The following is a 25,101-nucleotide window of genomic DNA, read 5'->3' on the forward strand; positions in this document are numbered from 1 at the left end:
TCCTACCCACTGGAAATGAGAGCAGAGGAAGGGGAGTGACTTATCCAGGGCCAGGCAGAGCATCACTGGAGGGCTGGGTACGACATCCAGGTCAGTCAGGCCACAGATCTGCACCTGAACATGGGCTGTGGCCTTTTCCCTCCTCAAGAAATGAATTTCTTGGAAGCCTTGCATCACCAGGAGTAATAAAAGTTTCAGAAGCAGTGAGGGTCACACCTGGCTCTGTTTTGCCATCCCCTTGTCAGTGTGAGGTCACTCCCAGGCGATCCTGGCTGGACATTTGTGGTTGCAGCAGCCCAGGTTGGTGTGAGATTTGGGGTCACCACAGTCCCTGGCGAGTGCAGGCAGCCCCTTTGTGTTCCTCAGCTTAAGTGAGATTTAAGGAATTGCTACAAGCAGCAGGTCAAACCCATTCCCGGATTAATGGCACTGATGTGGCTTTAGTGAGAAGTTTGTTTTGCTTGTGTTTGAAGTGGCCTCTCATCTCCTCTGACAACAAACAGCAGTCGTGGCACCCGAGAGTGGCTCGCAGGAGTGGTGTTTGCAGTCTGGCAGATGCCTCAGCTCCCCTTGGCTTTGCATTTCCTGCGAAGGAGCCTGTGGGATGTGGAGGATGGGATTTTAAAAAAAGAACGAGGAAGAGAAGGGAAAATAGGAAGGAAGTTGGAAGGGAAGAAGGGAAGGCTCCGCTGCTCCCTGCTGCAGATCTACAGCTAATTTTAGAGAGAGCCCTTCCCTTCTGAAGTGGGAAAAGAACTTATTTTCTAATAGCCCTGAGATTGTTCAGCCACGTGCTTGCCTTCATTTGCATGTGAGAATAATTATTGAATGAGGAGTTAAGCAGGGTAGGTGTTAATGGAAAAAGTACAATCAGTGTCCAGTGCATTCCACATTAGTAAAGATGTAGTGAGGCTGCTGAATCAGAGCTGCTTGGAGGCTCTGGATTGAAGTCATTGGTCATCAATATTGTGTTTATTTTTATATTAATAATATATGACACAATAGTTTTATAATATAAGAAAACAGAGCTGTTAATGTATAATATTATAAATACAATATTTATAATATTATAAATACAGTATCTATACTATTATAGCAATTTTTGTATTTAGTTTATTACTCAGCTCTCAGTGACAGGGAACTCTCAGTCCATGCTCAAATCAAGGGTTAAATGTTTAATCCATAAATTAGTGCTGGGAATCAAGGAAGTCTACTTGACATCTGAAATCACAGGGATGTTTTATTCTCTGTAAGAAAAAACCTCTCCAAATTATTTAAAGCCTCTTTCTCAGGGCCAGGGTTTGCTCTTGGTCAAGAGTGACTTTGTTCACTCAGGATTTTCCTCTTTAAAAGGAGTTGCTCCTGGGTTAAGTTGCAGAGGAGATGCTTCCAGTTGCCATTCCCACGGATCCTGCTCTGAATTTTGGTTATGGAATCGATGTCCTTTGGTCACCTCCCTGTCCCTAGGTCAGCTCACAGACAAGCTGTGGCAGTGGCACTCAGCAAGTCTTCAACAGCGTTGCCTTGAGCCCCAGCAGTGATGAGTTCTGCTGTAAATTCACTTTTTGTTTGCTTCTTCCATCCCACAGGTCTGAAACCTCAATGGATTCAGAATCCCAGGATGGTTTGGATTGCAAGGGACCTTAAAAATCATTTAATTCCACCCCCTGCCGTGCACAGGGACACCTTCCATTATCCCAGGGTGCTCCAAGCCCCATTCAACCTGGCCTTGGACACTTCCAGGGATCCAGGGGCAGCCACAGCTGCTCTGGGAAATCCATTCCAGGGCCTGCCCACCCTCCCAGAGAACAATTCCTTCCCAAAATCCCATCTAACCCTCCCTTCTGTCACTCTGAAGCCGTTTCTGGAATAACAGCGAGCACAAGACCAATCTCTCCTTTGCCTGGGTAGCTGAGGGAGGTTTAAAAGCCCCAAACAGGACAGGATTCCCTTGGGAAGCTCCAGGATTGTAAAGCAGCTCCCTCCCTGCCTCCTGCCACATTGCATCACATCTGAACGGGGCTCTTGCATTATATATTAGCAGAGATTTGTCCTCAGATACCCTCCTCTGGAGAAGACCATTTTTAAATCTTTAATAGGACATTAGAGCAATTTGCCTGTGATTTAGCTCTAAGTGGGCAAGGAGAGTGGTGACAAACGAAGCCGGGAGGCCCTGAAATTCTTTGAATATTCCATGTTTTCCTGGAACTGTGAGGAAGAGGCTGCCAGAGAGGTCTTGGCAGGTTTTCTAGGTGGCTGGCCAAGTCTGAAGCAAACGTGGATGGTGAACAGGCTAATGCAGCTCTGGTTCCAAGCTGAGACGTATAGAACATACGTTTTTATTTAAGAAATCCCACCACATGGAGGAGCAAATGTAGTGCTAATATATCTTCCTGAAGGAAAATGGCAAGGGGAAAAACAGTGTCATCTTGCCACGATAAAGTAAAGGTTCTTTTGCCCTTGCTTTTTAGGGACTTGGGCTGTCGGCTGAAGGAAATGAAATCCAGTGGCTTTCCCACGAGGGCCCCTTATTAATCAGGAATGGCTTCTAGAGCAGTAGTTTGTGTCTGAGGGAAGAGGCAGAAGTTGTCCAAAGAATGGATTTCCGTTGCCAGCTTGGCTTTTTGTTGTTGCCATGCGAGTAATTAAAACTGGCAATTAAGCAGGAAAGTGATCAAATAATCACTTGGGAGCTGCTGCTGCAGTTGGCTCCGCGTGGACAAGCAGCTCCAGCAAGAAGCAGAGACCACCCGTGTGGGTCAAACAGTGAGAATCAGGGGCTGTGACTGAATTATCCCAGGGAAAGGTGGGTTTGGGAGGGGTTCCTCTGGGAATTGGATTTTCCTGTGGGAAAAACGAGTTTGGATTTCCTGGAGACACCAGGTGAATTAAGGTTGTCGTTTCAATCTTGTCCCTGGTTCGCGTGCAGCTCAAGGGGCTTGTCTTGGTTTATTATTGATGGGGCAAAGGCTGTGCACAGCCTCTACCTTTTGGAGCTAAACCATTTCTTTTTCTTTATTAAGCCCTTGGTGCAGGCCCAGAAGTTCTGCTGTGGACTCCCTGTGGGGTCTGGGATGAGTCACTTATTTTTCTTTGGTTCTACTCCCTGCCTATAAAATAAAGGTCCTTGTTCCTCCTCAGGAGAGTTGCAAAGGCAGAGGAACTGATCCTGTATGAGCTGTTCAGAGACACTCATGCTGGAATTGCGAGGATCACACTGGGAAGAAATGTTTCTGGTGGACTGTCTCCATGCTGACACCTTTTTCAGCTTTGCAGAGTTGGCACTGATAAGATTTATCACCCGAAACTACTTCTACACAATCGAGTCGAGACCATTGTTACAGCACATTAAAAATCCTAAGTAATATGATTTATTATCATAGTAAATAAGCTGAAATTCAGGTTTTTCTGCCTGTTTTCTTCACGTTGCATCTCCTGCAAGTGTTAATGCTGTCTTTTTGCATTCTAGCCAGGAGGAGCTGTGGGTTTAGGGTGGAGCAGAGCCTGCAGTGAAGCGATGCAGGAGTGCAGAGGGGCACCGGGAGCTGCGCCTGCCTCCTGCTGCTATTTCTGGCACACAGAGACCGAGCAGTGTCTGCTGGGCCCAGTGTAAGTCCTGACACTCATTCTGTCTGTCACATCCCTCTCCACACGTGGCTCCCTGGTTTTTAATCCACTCCCAGCACCCGTGGAGTGGCTGGACACGAGCTGGGGTGTGAAGCTCTCTGTGTGTGACAGAATTTCCTGCCTGGAGAGCCCAGAGCCCAGAGCTTTGATTTCTTTGACACCTAGATATCTCAGCACCCTGGAGTCTCCCCTATGAGGAGAGATCCCTTAAACTTAAACTTTTGGTGGCCCTGAACCCACGTGAAATCTGAGGGGTTTGGGTGCTTTATGTGAGATGGAATTGGCAAATCATGCCAGAGTGATGTAATAATTCTTTGTGCGACTTCATCCACGTAACTTTGAGTTTCACCTTGAGTTTTAGTTGGGTTGAATCCATTTTCTTTTAGGAGAACTCGGGATCAGGGCAGGTTGGTAACTGCCCACAGACAAAACACAAATTCTGGGTGCAGTGTTCCCACTTCTCTGATTTTGGATGAATCAGTCTTTGTAAACTTTCTCTCAGAATTCTTCCTTGACATTGACTGACCTTTTGTTGAATTCTTTCCTTTTCCCTAATCTTGGGTTTCAGTAAGTGCAGACTCCCAGGGCCTTTCCCACTGCCTCATTTTCCTTCTTTTCCTTGCCTTACTCACCTTGGGATCCAATCACTTTAGGGCTTTCTCACCTTCATTATTTCAACTGTTCCCCATTTTCCAGGAATGGGTGGAGCTGGAGCTCAAGGAGAACCTGTTGGCAGAACTGAGGGGTGGGAGGAAAATCCAACCACCACTTTTTAGTGCTTGGGGGAGGCAATACCTGTTGGTTTGGAGGGGAAAGCTGCTGGTTGAAAAGGATTTGGTGGTAATGAAATGGGACTGACACAATTTTGAACCACACTCTGCCTTCTCTGTTGAGTACCAGGGCATCAGATGAGGGTGACAAAAGCAATCTGGACACAGCAGCATCTTCCAAGGACTCACAACCCTCCAGGGACACGGTAAGTGTTGTCCTGATGGTTCTGCATTTTTACAGAATATTGATTTTATCAGTGATTTGGTGTGGAACTGGTCTGCAGAACAGTGAGGCTCAAATCAGAAGCTTTCTGTTGTCAAGAGCAGCGTCCTGGAAATGTCCAGGTCATGACGTCTTTGCCCAGTTTTGCTTTCCATGGCTGTGCCCCACACTCTGAATTTTACCTTTCCTCACATCATTTGAATCCTTAATTTCTTTCAGTGAATGCTCTTTACTCCCCTGAAGACATTTTATTAATTTGGAAACCTCTCATATATGCTGTCATATATGCTGTCCTTACAGCTGAGCTGTACCTGTTATTTCAAAGATATTTCCTAAATGATCTCTGTACACTTTGCCCAGAGTGAAGTTATCGACTTGTCTCAAAAAGGCCTCAAGGTTTTATAGTTAATGCTGAAATCCCTAAAGCTTCCTCCCTGGCTGAACATCCCTTCTGCTGTGTGTCTTCCCCTTTGAATTGCTAATTCCAATTGATCTGAGGAAAAAAATTTGCAATAGTTTGTATTTACTCGATTTTCTGCTGTAACTGTGCACCTAGCAAGGTCTCTCCTTCCTTTGATCCTGTCTCCATGATTAAATTCATTCCTCCTCTCTGTTTTCCAGCTTCTCTCTGCAAACTTTCTTTCACTCCATTTCTGCAAGAACTTCCTGCAAATCATGTCCCTGAGAGGATTAGTGGAGGGGATACCAATTGTATTTATATTTATTTATAAATGGACTGCAGAGACTTGGCCCCTTTTTAAATATGAGAACAATTTTCAGGCCTCTTTCAGTTGTGGTTATTTCACTCCAAAAAAAAAAAAACCCCAAACCCAACAAACCACAGAACAATAGAGAAATATGAGAAGTTGTGGAAACCCCTCAAACTTTCTCTGTTTAAATTTTGAATTCCTGGTGGTCACAGGGCCAGGTGATGCTGCCAGTTGTGGGTTTTTCGTGTAGTGCCTGGCCCAGAGCAGCAAGCTGAGTTAAATGCAAAGCTGTGATCAAATCAAATAGAATGATACCTCTATTTTTTTTTTTTTTTTTTTATTCTTGCCAGCCTGAAGGCCTTTAACATTTTGGAATTTGAGTCTTTGCAAAACAGGGCTGCTGGACTCCAGTAAATGAAGTGTCCGGATGCTGGTGGTGATTCATAAAAGCAATGAAAAGAGGAAAGTGCTTTTCCTCTGAGCGTAATGTCTTGGTTGGAGGATGTCCTTAAGTGAGTGTGAAGTGCTCAGGCAGTGGTCAGGGGATGGGGGCTGTTGTGTTCCAGCTCATGGATCTGCTTCCAGCAAACACTTCTTCTTCACGTGGCGCTGCTGATTAAAACCAAATTCTTTCTCACAGAGTCCCAGAGCGGCTGGGGTGGGAAGGGAGCTCTGGAGATCACCCAGTCCAACCCCCCTGCCCAGGCAGGCTCACCTGGAGCAGGTGACACAGGGACACGTCCAGGTGGGCTTGGGATGGCTCCAGACAGGGAGAATCCACACCCTCCTGGGGCAGCTGTCCCAGGGCTCTGCCACCTCCATGGGAAGTTCTTCCTGAGGTTGAGGTGGAACTTGTTGAGTTCTTCTTTCTGGCCATCGCTCCTCGTCCTGTGACCAAAACCAGTCTGGCACCATCCTCTGACACCTGCCTTGGGGATATTTGTATGGATTTAACAGCTGAATCTTACTTAGTTTCTATTTCAATATAGTTCCCATTTCTTCCTTCTTAAAGTTGAGGACAGTCCTCCTGAGGGTGCAGTGTTTTCCATGGGAGAAATGTGGCTGTGGCAGCATAAATATTGGTGGTGTCGGGTAATTGAAACTCATCAAATGTGACTTCCCCCGCCCCCCCTGCAACTCCCTGGCATTTCTGACCTTCCCCAAACACAAACCACCTCATTTGTAGAGCTTTAAAGCAATTTCCAGGAGCAAGACAGAGCTTGGTTAGAACACGATGGAGGTGGTTGTTGTACACGAGGATCCATCAGCACGGCCACATTGCCTCAGCAACAAGCAGACCGAGGCACTCCCTACAAACTTCCTACACGGCTTTTCCAGCCTTCCCAACCCACCTGTTGGCTGTTAGGGATGGTGATCAGGCACTTCCAGTCTCGCTGCCTTCTCCAGGGGGATTCCTCTCGCTTCTCTCGGAGCCTGCACAAACTGGAGTTGTGCCTTGCATTGGCTTTGCTCTCCCATCCTGCCCTTGGTTATCCCATGCTAAGGAAGCAAAAGAGTTTACTGATTTATCATGGATCATTAGGTGGAAGTAACTGTTCTTAAAACATTGGTATGGATACAATAATTAGGGATGTGCTTTTGTTAATACCGCCAGCCTCTACCCTTTTGTACAGTACCCTTGGGTACTAAATAATTACCCACTTTGTGTGGTTATCTAGCTCACTAATTACCCACAAAAATTGGGGTCAGGTGTTAACTGCTTGAAATAAGTATCCTCCAAAGGCTTGGCTAAAGTGTGTAAAGAAATTATGTGTTTGCTACAAAACTTCGGGAAAAAAAAAATCAAACATTTTTTATTGGGAAGGAAGATAAGGAGACAATGGATGTGAAACGTTCTATGTGATGGTGAAATCTTGCAGTGGTGGTGAGGGACTCCAAAGGGAGTGAAAGGATGGTTGGCAGATACAGTCACTAATCCAGTCTCCTTTTCCCAAAGATTAGATCCTTCAGTACACAGGGTTTGGTTCTTCCCCTATCTAGGCTGATGCCAATCAGGATTATGCCTGTATAAATAAGAAAATTTGTATCCGTGGATTCCCAGACTGACTTTGCTGCATAATCCCACCTCTTCCATCACCCAGGGACTTCTGCATTGCACCCAATAATTTAATTATGGATTGTGTATTTATTTCCATGCGTTTATTTTAGCTGTCTCCAGCTCTGTGTGCATGCAGAATTTCATTCCGGGGCTGCTGCTCATAAAATGCAGTTTGCTTGGAGCAATAATTTGATTCCTGTGCTCAGGGAGTTACCCCAGTGAGTCAAATTTTTCTAGATAGCCCCACCCTCCCTAACTTCCCGAACGCTCACACTGCAGCCACTTTCTCTTTGCCAGACCCACACAAGATGTCTAACTAGCCAGAATCCCGGGGGACAATCCCAATCTCCCGCTTCCCCTGTCTCAGCCCCAGAAAACTGGGAAATGAAGCCACGGCAGCCCTAAAGCCCTTGAAATACCCGGCACGTGCGAGAGAGGGATGTTTAACAGCCCGTCTTCCCAACCTGGTTTCTTGCATAGGTGCTCCCCGCCTTCAGTACAATGGAAACAGATTTCAGGGGGAGCTGAGAAGGTGTTTCTGGAAATCCTGGTGTCTTTGGATGCCCGGATACCTTTAATTCCTGAGTGTCTGTGCAGTGCTCAGCGTAACAAAGAAACCGCCTGGATTTATTGCTGTATTTTGCGTGAGGTGCTTCCTCTCCTCCATAGCCAGAACCACCTCCTGTTCCTACAAACACCTTTTGAAGCCTGAGCGGATTCAGGTATCAGGCATCACCAATTCCCAATGTTTGGGCAAGCGGGGGGGGTCTGGGGAAGGCCCCAGGACGAGGAGTGAGCTCGGTTTCAGGGCTACCTGTGCCCCGCATTGTGCGGAGCATCTCTGGGAAAGGCAGGGCTCAGCCTCCTAAAGCACAATGCAGATTTAGTCGTCATCTTTGTCTCTCCCCCCGCGCCCCCCCGCTCCACTCCCCGCTGATGTTAACTGTCTGTATTATTATTTATTGTTATCAGGGGATTTGGTTTGATCAATGAAGTGTATATGCGTCTGACGGACATTCGGGGAGGAAATGCTTGGAGAATGAGTAACATGTCTGCAGTGGAGGGTGTGTGTGAGGGAGAGAGGGAGCATCGGTACTAGAAACATTGACTGATGAGTTCATTTTAAAATCCAAGGGCATATAGCTGGTAAATTAGCACATATTGCAAATATAGTCTGGAGCGAGAGGCAGCAGTGCTGCCACTGAGCGCAGGGGTGGGTGTGGAGGGGAAGGGGGGGTCGAGGAGAGGAGATTGTCAGCTCTAAAGTCATCACGGGCATGAGCCAGGCAGTCTGCCTGCCTCACTGCAGACGTGGGGCGTGCGATTTCCACGGGCGGCTGCGGCGTGGCGGAGGGGGGGGAGCGGGGGGCACCCGGGAGAGCCAGCGCTGGATTTTATTGTTTTAAAATCCACAGCCAGCCGGAGGGATGCGAGGCGAAGGGCTGCAGCCCCTCCGCTTCTCCCTCTCCTTCCCCTTCAGCCCCCTGCACCCCCTTAGGAAGGCGGAGGGGGGAGCGGGAGCGGCTGCCCGGAGGGTCCTGGGGCTGGTACCCGGCGGGGATGCGGCGGGGCCGGGGATGCGGCGGGGATGCGCCGGCGGGTTTCTCCCGGGAGCTTAAGAGATTATTGGGGAGGGGTGACCGGCAATGGTGTGTGTGAGTGTGTGTGAGTGTGCGGGGCTGGCGGCGGGGGGAGCCGGGTCCTTATTCTGTTAAAGATTTAAGTAGGCATGCAAGGAATCTCTAGGATAGTTGGCAAAGGGCGAGGGTGGGGAGGGGGGGGGAAGGATCCAAAAGAGTCTGTAACCAGACACTGAAGCTTTCCAGGAGTGAGAGTGTGTGAGAGAGAAGGAGACAGAGCGAGAGGAAGAGAGGGGGCAGTGTGGTCTAGTACATTTTCATCTGGTCGTTGATTTGAGCCTGATGCTTGCTGTCCCTCAACAGCCTCCCTTGCCTGGATTTTTTCTTTCCCCCTCTCCTCTCCTTTCCCTTCTACTTCTTCGAAGCCTAGGGGAGCCAGGAAAGATTAAATGTGCTTTCGAAAAGGCAGCCACTTCATGCAGCTATGTCTGCTTCCCCCCCACACCCCCCAGCCACCCCCCCACTCCCCCTTTTTGAAATAAAAAAAAAAAAAAGAGAGGGGGAGACAGAGAGGGGGAGAAGGAAGGAGGAGGAAGAGGAGGACTGTAGTTTAATGATGTCGGGACTGGCTGATCCAGAAGGAGGAAAAAAAAAAAAAAGAAAAAAAAAAAAGAAAATATTTGAGCTCCTGGACGAGGAAGGACTTTGGTGAATGGGCTCAGACTCCTGAGGTGAGAAAAGGACGGAGTGAATGATGATGATGATGATGGTTCCGTAATGGTGCCTGTTACCGCTGCCCCCGGCCGGGCGGCGGCGGGGCCGGGGCCGGGGGGGACCTGCCTTCGGCAGCGCCGGATATTTTGCATTTTTAACCTCGGGCCCTCCGGTACGTTTCGGCTTCTCCCCGCTTATGCCGCTGGGCCTAAAGCGGTTCCAGAGCTGGGTGGAGGGTGCGGATCCGTATTATTTATTTGGGCGGGGGGGTGGGGGGGGGGGGAAACAGGGAGGAAAGGGAGGGAGGGAGGGAAGGGGAGAAGAGCGGAGGGAAGGAGGTGGCAAGCTGGGGACGAAATCCTGCTCTGGGTTATGGCCGGCGTAAATTTCCATTGGCTGGGGGTGCACAAGGTGCTCGGAGAGAGGAGTCGGTGCAGGATGGAGTCCCTTTGTGTGTGTGTGTGGTGTGTGTGTGTGGTGTGTGTGTGTGCGCGGGGCTCGCACCCTCCTCTCCCGGGCGAGCGGCTTTTTCTCCAGGTTTTCCTTTGAAGCCCCGGCCGGCGGCTGGCAGGGGAGGGCGGCCGGGGCTGCGGCGCTGCTGCCCGCGCCCTTCCTCCCTCCTCCTCCTCCTCCGCCTCCTCCTCCTCCTCCTCCCCGCTGACAGTCTGGGGCTCGCTCCGGCACCGGGCTGGCCCCGGCTCCCGCAGCCCCCCAGCCCCGTCTCTTCATCATAATAATAATAACAACAGCAGCAGCGGCGGCAGCGGCATTGCTGGGGAGCGCGGAGGGCGGCAGGCGAGAGGAGCTGCGGAGGAATTCGGTTCCTTTTCCTTTCCTCCCCCCACCCTCCCACCCCCCCACCTCCTTTTTTTTTTTTTTTCTCCAGCTTTTCCTTGATATATTCCCTATATTTTTTTTTTATTTAAACCAAAAAAAAAAAAAAGAGAGAGAGAGAGATGTTTTAAAAATGCAAGCGGCTTGCCCAGCTGCACACACCCGCCCTCCCTCGGCCGCCTCCCTCCCCCGGCTGCGCACACACCGCACGCTCGCACCCGCTCGGGTGTCAAACCCCGCCGGGCACCCAGCCTGGTGCGGGCACTGCCCCGGCCCCCCCGGCTGCTCCCAGCGCCGCCGATCGGAGCCTCCCCCGCTTCCAAATGGTGAGTTTCTACCTGGTTTTGTGGCGACTCGGGGTTTTTCTCCATCCCCGGGGCTGGCGGAGGGGGCGGGGAGGCAGCGCCTTGCTGCTGCTGCTGCACGCTTTGTGCCAGGGGCCGGGAGCGAGCCTGCAGATTCCTGCTCTTATTTCTGCATTCCTTCTCGTTGAAACAATGAAAATAATTCCGTCACTGCCCCAAACTTCCTCTTCGTTATTTAAATGCGGAGACTTTTCGTGTATTTGTCGCAAGCGACCTTGTTGGGAGCTGTAAGGAACCTGCCGCGCCATGTCATTTTTTTTTTGTATAAACGATTAAAAATGGAATGTATTCTCTCAACAGAGGGTCCTTAGAGAAGCTCTTTCCTTCCACCTGTGTGTCCTGTTTTGTAATCTTGAGCCATGAATTGAACTTGCCTGCTATTCTTTTCCTCTTTCTCCTTTTGATCTTTTTTTTTTTAATGATTATTATTTTTTGATCCCCGTTGGTTTTGGTATTTTTATTTTTTTTATATATTTTTTTTTGCAAGGACTAGTTTGTTGCGCCCCTCTCAATCCCTGAGACCCTAACTTGTGATGTTTAGCTTTTAAATCCACGGGTTAGGCTCTTGGGAGCTGTGAGTTGTGCTTTGACGTCTTTATTTTATTTTATAAATATATCCTCTCTCTGTGTGTATATGTGTGAGCGCGGGTGTGTATATTTAGAGCCGTATACACACACATACAATAGTGTTTAGAGACCTTTTAAGGGAAAAATAAGTGTATTTCTCCTCCTTAGGCTCCACCGGCTGATGTAGGGCGGTGGTTATGGCCATTTTCTGTATCAAAATCAAATTAAAATTAGCGTTTGTATCACAGAGATTTTTTTTTTTAATATTTTTTTTTAAATGTGTGTGTGTATATTCACGAGATAATTTTCCAGCTGATCCAGATATGGGGGTGTATGTGTGTACACAGAGAGTGATTATTATATATGCGTGTGTAGATAAGATATACATGATATGGATGGATGTCAATACAGTTATTGAGGTGTGCGTGGAGATCCACGGATGGATGCTACGTATGTATTCATTTATATAGGTAAATAAAACTATAAATATAGATATTTACAGATGCAGGAATATTAATATCACGCCTGTGGTAAAAGAGGGAGATTTTTTTGCTGCAGGCCACTGCACAGAGCATCTCAATTTTGATTTTTTTTTTTTTTTTTTTTTGCCTTCCCCCTCTTATTGAGAGCAACACAGAGTACCCTGAGAGCGTAACAGTAACAGCTCGGTACATTGGTGCTTGACCTCAGCTGAAATCCCAGCATGCCTCATGCTTCCAAGTTTAAAACTGAACGATTAATCTTGGAAATGTGCTCTATGGACACACCAAAAAAAAAAGAAAAAAAAAAAAAGAAAGGAAAAAAAAAAGAAATATATATATAATTTTTAAAAAATAAAAAAAAAAGGAGAGGAAAAAAAATAAAAAGCCAAGAGACGGGTTGGATTTTATAGGGTGGGAAAATAAACTGCAGAATAAAATGGTTGCATGTATTAATGGTTGGAAAGTAAAAAGAAATGCTGAAGTTTTCTTTGAGTCCTTTTCTAGAACTTCCAGCTCTGCTGCTTTTCCGGGCAATATGATATGTAAATGATGAATCAGAAATGTTCGAAATGTTTCCTGCTGCTGCTGTTTTCCTTTATTAGATTTTTTTATGTTGCTGTAAAATTAATTATGGTTGGAACTGTATTTCTTATCTCTGTTCTGCAAGGCAATTTATAATGAAGTTACTGTACCTTGTTATGGCACCGAATTACTGTTTGATATTTGAATGCAAATGCTTGAACTTAAAACGTGATGCACCAAAAATTAATTGACGGTGTAACATTTTGGTATTTAAGAGCTTTAGGATATGTTTGCTGGTTCCTGTTGTTAAACAGTTATTGAACTGGAAAAGGTTGCTTGTTTGATTTTGATTTTTTTTTTTAAATGAATTTTAGCTGCTTTTTCTTGCCGCTGTAATTTGACTGAACGTTTTACCTCCGCGGAAAAAAAAAAAAAAAAATGCCAAGAAAGCCTTGTACTTCTGAATTTCTACATAATTCCAAACGTTCTTTAATTCCAAAGCGAGCCGCATTTTTTTTTTCTGTTACCTGCTTGGCGTTCTCAATTGGAACACGGAGCGCTGGAGCCCCGCACCTTTGTCCAGCCATTTCCACACCAGCAAAAAGTAGTTCTTTGGGGTGCTTTTTATCCTTCTCCGACGCTTTTAATCGCAATTTTTTCCCCCCTCCGCGAGCAGGGAAGGGGGGAGCGCTTTGTCCGCCAGGCTGGGATGGGTCCCCCGCGCATCTCCGCGCATCCCTCCGCATCCTCCGCTTCTCGAGGGGGGGGTCCCCGCGTTGGGAGCCCCCCCCCCGTCCCCGTTGTCCCCTCCCCGGGGGTCGCTATTGTGTCCGCGCTGCTTGCGCGGTGCGGGGCGGGGGTTGCGCGGGGCTGCGGCAAAACAATGGGCGGGGAGGGCTGGGTTGGGAAAAGGGGGAGGACGGAGCCCGCGCAGGCTCCGCGCCCCTGCGCGCAGCGTAATTGGGAGCCGGTTCAATCGCTCCCAGTCTAGACTGGCCCAGACACATCAATTAGAGGGGCTGGAGCTTTAAAGGGACAGAGCGGCCGCAGGCGCGGGGGGAGCGCGGCGAGCTGGCCCCAAAAGTGATCGGCGGGCATTAAAATAAGGGGGGAGAGCGAATTCTGCGCTCCCCCGACCCTGTTTTTCCAGCGGGAAAGGCGAGGTTCTTGCGAGGAGAAAAAGAGGGAATAGCGGCTGGAATAGAACAAGTGTCCCCCCCCACACCCCTTCCCTTCTTTTTCCTTCCCTTCCGTTCCTTTTCCTTCCCTTCCCTGCCTTCCCACTCCATAATTCCATGCACAGGGCAGGCAGGTTCAGGGGGATTTTCAGCCACGTTCGTGCCCGGGAGCTGCAGAAATGTCAGCGCTGTTAAAACTCAGTTACATGATAAATATCCAGCCCGAATCGTTTCTTTTTGAGCAGCTAGAACTCAGTCCAGAACAATTCCTGCAGCGTTTTTTACCTTCTGCAGACAAAAGGAGGGATATTGCGGCTGGCGTTTATTTTTGTCTTATTCCTATGGCTCCAAGGCTTTCTTCTCTTAGCGTTACAGTGTTTTTCCAATAATAATTTCACCGGTTTCTATAATTTTATGTTTTCATTGGAATAAAACGAATCCGTGGACGAAAAGACATTTTTTTCTCTTACGAGGAAAATGGAAGAGAAAATAAATATCAGGCATTAATTTAATCAATAAATAGAATAAGTAAAGCTTAATAAGAATTAAAGATCTTCTTCAACACTAAAATAAGAACCACCAGGCTGGACCAAGTTTCAAGTCAAAATATATCTAATATGCTGCCATGATATTTAATATAACGCGTTGCTAAATATTCTGTGCAATATGTGATGCAAATAATTTAGAAGGAGAAAGATGAGCAAATGAGGCGTGGGGTTTTTTTTTAATGTAGTTCTCTTTTTTTAAAAGAAAAAATAACGTAGATTTTGCAAAACTCTGGTGTCTGGGAATTTTGTCTGAGCAGCAACTGTAGCTTTGAGCTCAGTGACTTTGACCTCGTTGTGGCTGAGTTGGAACTTGCTCTCCCAAGTTGAAAGGCGCAGGGTTTGGTGGCAGGAAAAGGTGAAAAAAAAAAAGGTCCAAGGCATTCTGCAGTTTTCCATTGTTGCTCTTTTATTTCCAGGGGTTTAACAGGACCTAAAGTTGCAGAGTGCTGCAGCTGAAAAAAAAAAAAAAAAAGGAGAATACTTTTACTGCCTTTCTTCCCTGAATCATTTCCAAGGTACTTAAGGATTTATTGGGCCAGATAGCAAATTGCAGTTGAGATGCTGCGTAGTGGCTAGTGCTGATTAGATGATTGATTAATTCCTGATCGATTTCTAATTCCGAACTTAAATCACATTATAAATGCTCGATATTAAAATGCACTTTATGCCGAAATCTGATTGCAAGCTCTTCACAAAGTCGGTCAAAACGCCAGTTGGAAATACCATAATATTCCTATTTTTTGTTGGATTTGTTAACCCTTTAATTCCTCTGTGAGGAGGTGCTTGGCCATACCTCAGTGCTTTAGAGCAGTGAAATGCTTATTCATAGCAGGCTTGTGCACAGTCCCTGGAATAACAGGAGACACTGTAATTCCCAGAGCATCAACTCCACATTAATCTGCACCTCTGACCATTGCCAAACCATTCTGATGATTTTTCTTTTTTTCCTTTTTCCACCTACATTTTGTTCACTTCTCCGTGAGCAAAGAGGGGGGAAGGCAGGCAGGGTTGAGGAGTTCAAGGCGTGGGTTTCCCAAAGGTACAATTCCAGTTCTGCACGAGGCTGGAGCTCGCCGTGCTCGGGAGAGGAGCCTCGGTGCCAACTGTGCCGCATTCCTGCTGCCCTGCCTTTTTCCCAGGGCTCCCAAGGAAAGAGCATCCCAGTTCTTCCTCACTCTTGGGTACACACACATTGTTTCAATAATCCAGGCAATAAGTGCTAATTAGTAATACTTAAGGACCTTACCAGTCAGAGTAATTATCATAATTTACCTCTTCCTCGGTAAAAAACCTTCCTTGCTGATTTTAAATTCTTTTTTTCCAAATGGTATTTTCTCCCCTTTTTCCCCTCTGGAAAGCATTCCTGATTGGGTTAGTAATAAATATATCGGTCCACTGTAGCTTTGAGACACACTTTGTGTATGGCACAGGGAGCTGGAGCTGAACACGTGTAAAGATTTTCCCACATGTAAAAATTTCTTTAAAACCTGATATTTTTTCCTTGGCCTCCCCTCTCCGCTCTCCCCTCCTTCCCCAGCACCACCAAAAACCACTTGCAGAGGGAGAACAAAGGAAATCAGGAACTCTAAAGGCATCATTAAGTATGAAGAGCAACAGCAAGACAGAGTGTGATATGACAACATATTTTATGGCACAAAAGTAGAGATAATTAAATAATTCAGTGGTATTCTTAGCTAATTAGCACAAAGATCTTTCAGAAGCCATCAAGAAAATGGATCTCATCAAACCTAATAATATGCTGGGTTTCCCAAAGATCCTGTGTTTTCCAGCATTGCTGCTGCTTCCCCACCTAACACAGTAACACCAAAGGTTGCAAAGAGTTGCACAATTTAATCAGGCTCTTCCTCGAGATATTTTCCGTGCAAGGGGATCCGGTGTTCAGAGGAAAGGAAGAGGCATAGCTGGAGTTTTCAGTATTAGTCAATAGCAGAGGAAAAGATCGCAGCTTCAGAAAAGCCAGATCTGTTACGAGTGATCCATTTAAAAGATTAAATTATCAGCCAGGAGCCCCTCTCGGGTTGGTTGGGATGGGGCTGACTCATTGGGATTTGGAGCTGGTGGATGAGTGCTGGAGTCCAAGCTCTTTTTATAGAGTTAATTGGGGTCCTGGATTGGCTGATTTCAGCTTTTTTTGGGACGTTGAGAAATGTGTGGCCAAGTGCAGAGGAGGTTTGGGACCTCTGGTTTAACCTGGGCTCTCATGCCAAGGCCAAAGATTTGTCCCATTTGCCACTGGACCAAACTGGGAAGAGCTCCATCCTCATCTGTGGAGTTGTTTTAGGTCTTCAGCAGGATGACTACAGCTCTCATGCCATGCAAATGTTTTTTTCCTTTGGATTAATGAGGTTTTTTTACCTGGAATCAGTGACTGCTGATGTTCCTGAGCTCAATCCAGGCTGGCAACCCACAGATCCTATCCATGGACAAGGACCTGCAGGGCATTGATCCTGCTCCTGGAAAACTCAGCGAGGCACGTTCTCGGTAATTAGATGCATCAAATATTGCTCAGAATATCTCGTTGTATTATTCAGAATATCTCATTATGCTCCTTTGATCTGAATGCATCCCCAAGTTCACGAGAGGCATTTGCAAACCCTCACGCATTGCCTCTGTGTTGGATATATTTGGGGTTCCTTTTTCCTCTGCCAAACAAAGGAATGCCTGAAAATTTGACTTTGCCAGCCAGTTCAAAATCTCCTGCTTTAATTGATGGGAGGGGATGTGCATCAGTCTTGGATTCAGCAATAATTCTTTTTTTCACCCTGGGCCCCCACTGAACTTTTCTCTGTGTTAGAGCTGTGGTGCTTTTGACTCCACGGATACCCAGACAAGTAATGCGGTGGGGTAAGATCTTACAGTTTGTGATTATTTCTTATGCATGGAAGGGAAAGACCTCCAGGCTCCCCCTGAAATTGTCCCTACAACATGGAAACAGATTTTTCCCTGACAAAAAGAGGTGGAGACTCGTTTATACAAGGTAGGAGGGGGGAATAGGAGGGGAAAAGGCACCTAGAAGTGCTTTGCCCAAGGAAGCAAAGCACATCCTGATGTTTCTGTCTCCTGGTTTACAGGGCTGCTGGTTTTAAGCACAAATTCTTCCTCTCTGGAACTTTCCTGGTTGGGAAGGAGGTTCTGGCATGCCAGGAGACCCTCTGGTGTACCCCCACATGTAACAATGAAATCCATGGTACATCTGTGAGCAAGTCACGCATTTTTTCTCTTCTGTTTTTCTGTTGTTCACCCAATGCTCTGGCACTGTGTTTGAATATATGAGGGCATTACAACCAATTAAAAAAAAAAAAAAAAAAAAAAAGACAATTTCCAAGATGAAAGAGGAATCTCTGCTTTCCATGGTGAGCGTGCTGCAATTGTTTTTATTTAACAGCTCTTCCCACACTGCAGTCAATGAATCCCTAATCTCCTGGACTGAAATGTCTGACACTTCTAGAATCATTTATTTGCTGCCTCGACTCGCAGAGCTCCACCTACAGCAGTGTCTCGGCAGTGGGCTGGTGGTGTATTTGATATAAATGTCTGCTCTTTAGGGGGGTGGGAGGGATGGAAGGATGAACACGGGCTCTGCTGTGCAATGTGTGCCTCTCACACCACCCTTTAAGCGAGGGGTATCTCCAGCAGCAGCTGCTGAAGGATCTGAGGGATGAGGAGTGGATGAGTCTGGCTGAGTTTATTCCTTGCTGCTGAATAAACTGAGTTTATTCCATGGCTGCTCCTGCCAAACACCAACGCTGACCAAGCCCTGGTGCTCTTTGCTGCTGCATCCCTCTGGAAGGTGGACAGAAGGGGTGGCCTGTGTGGCAAAGACGAGGAGAAGCTCAGCTCCTGAGAGAAGTCTCCAAACTGCTCCCTCTGGCTGCTCCAAGAAGCTGAACTTTCCCTGGAAGCTGTGGCTGGTGCTCCCAGACCATTACACACTTCTCACTTGATTGCCCTGCTGGGAGCTGCACTTTTAGGATGAATTATGCAAGAAATGCTGTGAAGCATCAGAAATGCTGAGGATTGAGAAGAGTCCTCCCAGGGTATGAACTCATTTGTGGATAAAGTCTGACACTCACCTGGATTCCAACTCCTCCAGAAAAGGACATGAGGTGTGGAAAGGATCACAAATTAATCAGTGGACTTTGGTTTTGCTTTGGTGTGCTTGTATCATGTCTGAACATGCAAAGAACTTGGTTTTCCACAAGGAATCCAGTAAATGGCACCTCTGTAAATCAGTTACTTCAAGTGTGTTTGTCTCATTTGCTCACCCCTTTCTCCCCTTCCCACCAGGGCTTTCCGAGCACCTCCTTCCCTGGATGGAGGGGTTGGGGCTGGGTTCTTCCTGGGGATTGGATACCAGCTTGGGAAGAGGGTTGGTGGGCTTGTGGAACACATCACACACAACATTTGCCTTTCAACTGGATTGTGTTTTCACTTCACCGCTGTCTGCCTGTTGCATCTCACTGCTGAAGGCCCAACTAGGAGAAAAAAAATCCTGAAATCTGTATTTCTCTTTCCCCTGTTTCATGGATAATTTGGAAATAACAGCACAGCTTTGGTATAATTCCTGTTCTCCTTCATCTCCCTTTGCTCTTTTTCACATGGCCTGACCTCCTGTGTGTAGTTTTGGGGGATAATGTGGATTTTGGAAGATGCTGCAGCAAAACTGGAGCAGAGGGGAAGCCCTGGTTTTGAATTAGTGGGGTCCAGCTTGCTTTGCATCAGCATCCAATTCCTTTTGGAATATATGAACAGAAGACCTAAAAATAGTGATCAAAACCTGGTAAAAACACAACATTTTGGTTCAATTGCCTAAAGTATTTAATAAGGAGCTGAAGTCCCCATATTCTTCAGGCAGCCAAATGCTCCTTTTCCTTACAATCATGGCACACAAGCTGGCATTGCAAAGGCAAATAAAATTGCTCCTGTTTTCTTTCCCCACCCTCTATTTTAGGGTATTTTAGGAAGGATTTTCCCCAGATTCCAGCCCACCAAAGCACAACCTCTGTCTGTTGTATGGAGGACTCTGTGCTGGTGCGAACTCTCTGGAAGATGAGAGGCAAGAGGAGACTCCACAGCACAATCAAAGCTTCCAGCAGTTATTTCTCCTGAGGGATCTCTCCCACTCCAAACATGACACTGCAGTAGGACAGTGGGGGAGGTGTTTCCACATTTATCTTTTCAGCTGAGATACGAAACCCAAGGTCCCCTCTGTTGTTCAGGGACAGATGTCCAGGGAGAAGTTTTGTTCCTTTGGCACATGCTGTGTGAAACCTTCCCTTCTTTTTTTTTTTTTTTTTTTCCCCCACTTCTTTAAAAAAAAAAAATCACATTTTTTGTTTCAAAACCCCAAAAAGAGACAACAGTGCTGTTGGAACTATCTCCTCATCTCAGAAATAAAAAAGACAAAATATTCTGGGAAGTGTTTGATCCTCTGCAGGTTGGAACGGCTGAGGCTGCTGGAAAACAACGCAGGGCTCAGTGTTCTAAAGCATATGGAGCAATATCTGAGTGTGTTGTGCACCTCATTATTCAGTAACGGAGCCCTTCTACAGCAGCTTCCATCTGTGGAGCTCCAGCCACTTTCTGCAGAGGCCTGAATTAACTCTCACAAGTGCCTTTGTGAGGTGGGTATGGAAATGTTCCCCATCCTGATTCACTCAGGAAGAGAATCATGTCCCTCATTTTTGGTATTTTTAAGCTCTGTGTCCTCCTTTCCTCGCTTTGCTTTTCCTGATAACACGGAGTAAGATTATTGATTTGCAGCCCAGCTATGGGAAATATTTATCAAGCACAGTAGTGTCAAATATAACCTGATTTGATGGGTTCTTTTGGGGAGTTTTTTAATCTATTTTTTCCTCCTGGACAGGGGAGGGGAGACTGGCTTTCCATGCTGAGGGTTTGCTTTGCAGAAGGCCGGGGATATGTTATTTCTGTGGGGTGGGGAAGTGCTGAGCACCTCTGAAAACCAACCTAAACCTAAAAGCACTGATTAGAAAGTTTGGCTTAAGCATTTTGCCTGAGATGGCAGGGCTGATAATTGGATTTCAGCTTGCTGAGACCCAGTCCATTACTGCAGCTATAAATCACCGTGCTGCAATCACTCCTCTAATGCACCCTCAGTTCTCGAATGTTTCCTTTACAGCCTTTTCCATCTGTGCCCGTGAAGACACCTCGAGTATAGGTAATGCAGCTATGGGGGGGTAAAGCTGTGCCTTCAGCAGCTCTGAGTGCACTGAAAGTTGTTGACTCCCACCCTTAAAGCAGTTTTTGGACGTTTAGAGCTCAGTGTTCTGCATTTGGCAGCTTGCACAGCTTTTAGTAAAGATTTTCCTGTGTTAACTCAAGCGAGTCTGAAGGAAAGTCACTCAGAAAAATTGCACAGACAAATCTTGGCTTAATCAAGATTTAACTTCTTGAGATGCTCAGTTTGTTTTGACCTCAAGACTCAGAAGCTGCAAGAGTCCTGCTTTCTAATGTATTTATTTTTTTAAATAGATCATGATAAACCCCTCACTGACTCTGCACATATTTTCCTCTATCCTTAAATTCTGCCCCACAGACAGCCAGGCCTCATTGATAATAAGATTAATAAGATAAGCACAACAGCAGTGAGGTGAGTCTGGAAGCATCAGGATCAGGGAATTCCCTGGAATAAAGCACAGAGTTTGCCATGGGAAGCACTGGCTCAGTTGGGATCCTTGCACTTCACAGCTCCATCCCCACCACAGTGCAGTGACTGCCCAGTGACCTTCATGTACTTTTATATTTAATGTAAATCGCACCAGGAGGCCCAGCAAAGCCCGGCCCAGAGGGGCTTGGAAATTGCAGCTGGGGGATTAACCAGGAGGGGTATTCCATGAGGGAATTCCTGATTTTTACATCACATGGGCCAGAATATCCTTTCATATCCTTTCATATCCTTTCCTTTTGGCTTTTCCCTGCTTGCTGCTAAAACAGAAGACAAAGGTAACAGCTCTCTGGTGATCCCCCCTCACAATTAGCAATACCTAAGCAATTAATCCCTGAAATCCTCAGCACTGGTGGTGCCTCCATGTTTCTTCTATAAACCCAAACATTATTACTACTAGAGGAGATGCAAAAATAGAGATGTTTAAAGGAATGAGCACTTAAACCTGCTCTTTTCTATTTTTTAATGAATCTGTTTCTGCATTTTGACTTTTTCCCTGTAACTGCTGCCTTCAGGGCCTTGCCTCCTTCCTAAGAGTTGGCCTTTGGTGGATTCAAAACCCACACGTGCACTGGAAGGAGCTCTTTCCAAAGCTGACCCTAATGTCATTGTCAGAATTGCACCAGGCATTTTGACCCAGGGACAGTAAGATCAGATGTTAAAACACTGAACCAAGGGCTCAGCAGCAGGAGGTCTCATTCCTGCTGGGATTAGTCCAGCCAGCCCTCCTAGACAGTTTTTATCCATATCAAGAGGAAGTTTGGAACCAGATTTAATCTGTTTCCCAGAAGCTGCTGATGCTTTCGTGTAAAATGAAATTTTTGGAGCCATCACGGGCCTTTCCCTGATTTGTGTCCCAAAGAGAGGAACCAGTTTGGTATAGGATGGCCAGAATGGTTAATGCTGTCCTTCAAAACACACATCTCAAATTCCCTTCCTACCTAAGCACGGCCTCAGCCCCTGCCCCGTGCTTAGGAACACAAGAAAAGGAGAATTAGGCCACACCTGAGCACTCAGTGCTCCTAAAGTGACCCAGCTGAGTAAACCAAAGGGATTGCAACAAGCCTTTCATCTCCTAATGGGATCCCTTTGTGTTGATTTTAGCACTTTCTCCTCTTGGCTGAATTAGTGAATCCACCGCACTGACACGAACCTTCTATTGTTGTGCCACGTTACTCATGAATTATTCCAGTTTCAGGGTTATTTTTGCTTTGGCGTGGAGCCTTATCCTAAAATACTGATCAAACAAAAGACAGGAGCATCGTTTTTTCCACTTCCTGTCTGTCTGTCTGGAGCTGTGGGTCCGAGCAGCTTCCAGCTCTGAGGATCCACCTGATAATTTATGAGGATGGGATGGTGTGAATCAAGAGCTTGGCATCCAGAGATGCTTGCATGTGTTCTAGGCAAGCTCTAGTGCTGCTCCTCATAAATTATCATTACTGACCCACCCCTAGAGAATCTGGGAACACCAAAATCCGTGCCCTGAGTCTCTTTAAACTGCAGGCAAAATTTGGGCTTGATTTATCCTGCTGGCCCCTCTCAGGAGACTCAGCAAAGGGTGTCAAGAACTCGGTGTCATCTTTGATGAATCAAATCTTGTGACATTCAGAACTCCACTTAAAAAGAACAGAACACAGAGGTAACATCAGAACCATGTGATAAGGGAAAATCCCCTGCCCCCTCAGTTAAAAAAGGGATCAGGCCATCTAATATTGCACAAACTGACATCTCTTTTCTAAAAATAGCTGTCTGCACATTCAGTCAATGGGCTAATCCAATTGCCTGAACATTCCTGGGTGCTTTATCATTTAAATTGTAATAAATCACTGCGCCACGAGCTGGATGGAGCTGCATCGAGTTCCACTCCCACCAAGAACATGCGGGGACCAGATGAAATCAGTGTGACATGATGTCATTGAGCTGAAAATTCAATGCATGCCTTGTTTTGTCTTAAAAAGTTGGCTTGAAGGTCTCTTTAAAATTAGGGGGATTTTCCAACAATCGCTGTCCCTGTCACGTTTTGATTCAGTATTCCTTCCCTTCATTTATTTTATATAATGAGCACATGGGGCCTGCCTGTAAATCCATTGAATTCGATTGAAAAATTGCTATTGGTTCCAGACTTTGGACCTGTTCGATCGGGAATTTTGCAGTAAAACATGGAAGAACAACTATCATGCATATTTTAGGGCAGCTGAACTAACACACTAATGCTCCCATGAGTTCTTCAGGAATATACTTCCACAAACTAATACCCACCAATGTTCAGGAAAATTTCATCAAATTTAGTTTCCCCCGGTTTCTTTCTTAAGGAAAAGTAATGGGATAAACCAGTTTTAACTCTCCTAAGCAGCCCATTGTTTCTCAGAGCAACATTCCCCTGGACCACCTTAATGAATTCCCTCCTCTCCTTGGTTTTATACACGTTTCAGATATTTATACAAGATGTATGAACATAAAAGGATTATTCATAACATTGTTGTTTCTGAAGCAGGGGACTAAAACTAAACATAATCTGGTTCAATCCCCAGCTGATGTAAATCATTCCCGCTCTCCTGGAAGTTGCTGGATGCTGTGCTCCCAGTCAGGAATTGCTTTCTGCAGGGATGGGAGGAGAGAGAGTACTGGGTAAAACTGGTGGAAACAAAATCAGGTCACCTGTGGATGGAAATTCATCCCAGAGTTTGGCTGTGCTGCCAGAGGGGAAAGTGTGATGAGGTTCTGGCTCTGCTCACAGGTAAAGGTGGGGTGGAAATGCAGCAGCACAGAAAGGAGCCTGACCCAATTCCCTGGATAAGAACCCAGAGCCCTCACTCAGCTCCATCCCAGGAACTGCAAATGAGGTGTTTTAGCTACTTCACACCCAGCTGCACGTCCTGCTCTCCACTGCTGTGGCACTTCAGCCCTGTCAGTTCTGCCAGATTTATTGCTGCAGTGTTTCAGTGACCGAAGTGAAGCCCCTCGGGTTGGTACATGCTGGTGATGGGCAGGGCTGGGCTGTAGGGATGGGCAATTTCACATCTGACTCGTTGTCCCCAGTGTAGAAGTGATATAACAGGAGATCAAGTGAGGGGGTGACTTGATAAGAAAGATGATGAGGATGGAATGGGAAACTAAAGGAGAGCAATATGGGGAAGGGGGAAAATAAACCAGCAAGGGCTCTGTCTCCCGTTATAAACTCTGTAAAAGGGAAGGTGCTGGCCAGCATCAGCCGCTGTGAGCAGGCCACTGGCCTCACTGTCCCAGTGCAGGGACACTGCTCAGGCATTGGAGTGTCCCCGGGGATGGAAAAAGTCACTGCAATGCAACTCCAAAGGAGGGCAGATCTCACCTCCCTCGCCTGCAGCTGCCCAGCCCTGCAGGGTGCAGCCCCGCCTCCCCTTGGGCTGCTCAACAAGCTGCACTGCACCTTAAACCGTCCTTTTTAAACCCAGATTAAGAAGTGGTAGTGCAGGCAACAGTGCTGGCATTTCTAGTGGGAGATGCCTCCCCTATCCCCCCTCCACTGGAAGCTGCAATGAGCAGCAGCTGCTGAAAATAGCCTTGGAGAGAAGCTCTGCTGCAGTCAGAGCACATGAGAAGAGCTCAATGTTCCACCCTTCTTTCCTCACATACTTTAGAGAAGTTAATTAAAGGAGGCTGAGATCTGAAAATTGAGAAGTACCATTGCCAAAGCAGCTCCTCCGTGTTCCTTTTATTGCTCCTCTGACCTGAACACGAGCACAGACCTCATTCCTGCTCCTTACATGCCATATTTCCACAAACTTAATGGTTACAATGTGGGAAGCAGCGAGAGATTATCAGATGCTGCTCAGATAAGATGGATCTAACGGCTGAGTTGCAGTTTATAGGGTAAGTACAATTATTGTTAACCCCCCTCCCTTTTGCAGGTGTAGGGAAATTGAATTATTTACCCCAAATTTCACATGAAGTCAGTCAAAGAGTGAGGGAATTGGCCAAGGTAATAAAATGTGCAGAGTTCCTGCGATAAAGAGAATATGGAATTTAGAGCACTGCACCTTCTTTTCCCGCACCAGATGAGAGTTCATGGCTATCACCTTGTTGTGGAAGAGATTTCCAATCCCTCTCCCATCCTGTGAAGTCTCAGCCAGTTGTGATGTACTGAAGCAGCAGAGACAAAATCTTTAACAAATGGGGCCAGGAAGGAAACAGCTTTAATTCTTTGGCCAGAAAGCCTCTCTGATGAGCAGTG

The 25,101-nt window shown here is 46.5% G+C and overlaps 1 long non-coding RNA gene across 1 annotated transcript; it reads right to left on the bottom strand.

Annotated features, from left to right (window-relative positions):
- Positions 1–5,673: 5,673 nt before the first annotated feature.
- On the bottom strand, positions 5,674–11,070 carry LOC116455627. The gene is made up of 3 exons (XR_004244434.1): positions 10,856–11,070; positions 6,683–6,830; positions 5,674–6,259 (listed from the first exon to the last, which is right to left on the bottom strand). It is a non-coding gene; the product is annotated as an uncharacterized LOC116455627 (long non-coding RNA).
- Positions 11,071–25,101: the final 14,031 nt, after the last annotated feature.

Source organism: Corvus moneduloides, chromosome 25 (assembly GCF_009650955.1).
Source record: "Corvus moneduloides isolate bCorMon1 chromosome 25, bCorMon1.pri, whole genome shotgun sequence".
In the NCBI taxonomy this organism is placed as follows: domain Eukaryota; kingdom Metazoa; phylum Chordata; class Aves; order Passeriformes; family Corvidae; genus Corvus; species Corvus moneduloides.